Below are 955 nucleotides of genomic sequence, written 5' to 3'. Positions count from 1 at the left end.
TGTAGGAGGCCCTGGCGCATGAATCTGTGCAGCGGAAACGACCTCGGACCACCAGGGGCCGAGAAAACCACAGTCTCATGGGGCCGGACACTCAAGGTCAGGGGAAAATCCAATATATATCTGGTGATATCTCGGCTGCTATTAGAGATAGCGCAATAAACCAAAGTGAATTATCTGCAGGAGGCCCTGGCGCATGAATCTGGGTAGCGGGAACGATCTCGGACCACCAGGGGCCGAGAAAACCACCGTCTCATGGGGCCGGACACTCAGAGTCAGGGGAAAATCCAATATATATCTGGTGATATCTCTGGTGCTATTAGAGATAGCGCAATAAACGAAAGTGAATTATCTGCAGGAGGCCCTGGCGCATGAATCTGTGCAGCGGGAACGACCTAGGACCACCAGGAGCCGAGAAAACCACCGTCTCATGGGGCCGGACACTCAGGGTCAGGGAAAAATTCAATATATATCTGGTGATATCTCGGGTGCTATTAGAGATAGCGCAATAAACCAAAGTGAGTTATCTGCAGGAGGCCCTGGCGCCTGAATCTGTGCAGCGGGAACGACCTTGGACCACCAGGGTCCGAAAAAACCACAGTCTCATGGGGCCGGACACTCAGGGTCAGGGGAAAATCCAATATACATCTGGTGATATCTGGGGTGCTTTTAGAGATAGCGCAATAAACCAAATGGAATTGTCTGCAGGAAACCCTGGCGCATGAATCTGTTCAGCGGGATCGTACTCGGACCACGAGGGAACGAGAAAACCATCGACACATGGGGCCGGACACTCAGGGTCGGGGAAAAATCCAATATATATCTGGTGATATCTCGGGTGCTCTTACAGATACCGCACTAAACCAAACTGAATTATCTGCTGGGGGCCCTGGCGCATCAATCGGTGCAGCAGGAACGACCTCGGAACACTAGGGGCCGAGAAAACCACCGTCTCATG

Source organism: Nomia melanderi, unplaced genomic scaffold (genome assembly GCF_051020985.1).
Source record: "Nomia melanderi isolate GNS246 unplaced genomic scaffold, iyNomMela1 scaffold0014, whole genome shotgun sequence".
NCBI lineage: Eukaryota > Metazoa > Arthropoda > Insecta > Hymenoptera > Halictidae > Nomia > Nomia melanderi.
The sequence above is the reverse complement of the archived record's forward strand: the minus strand, read 5'-3'. Positions refer to the sequence as shown.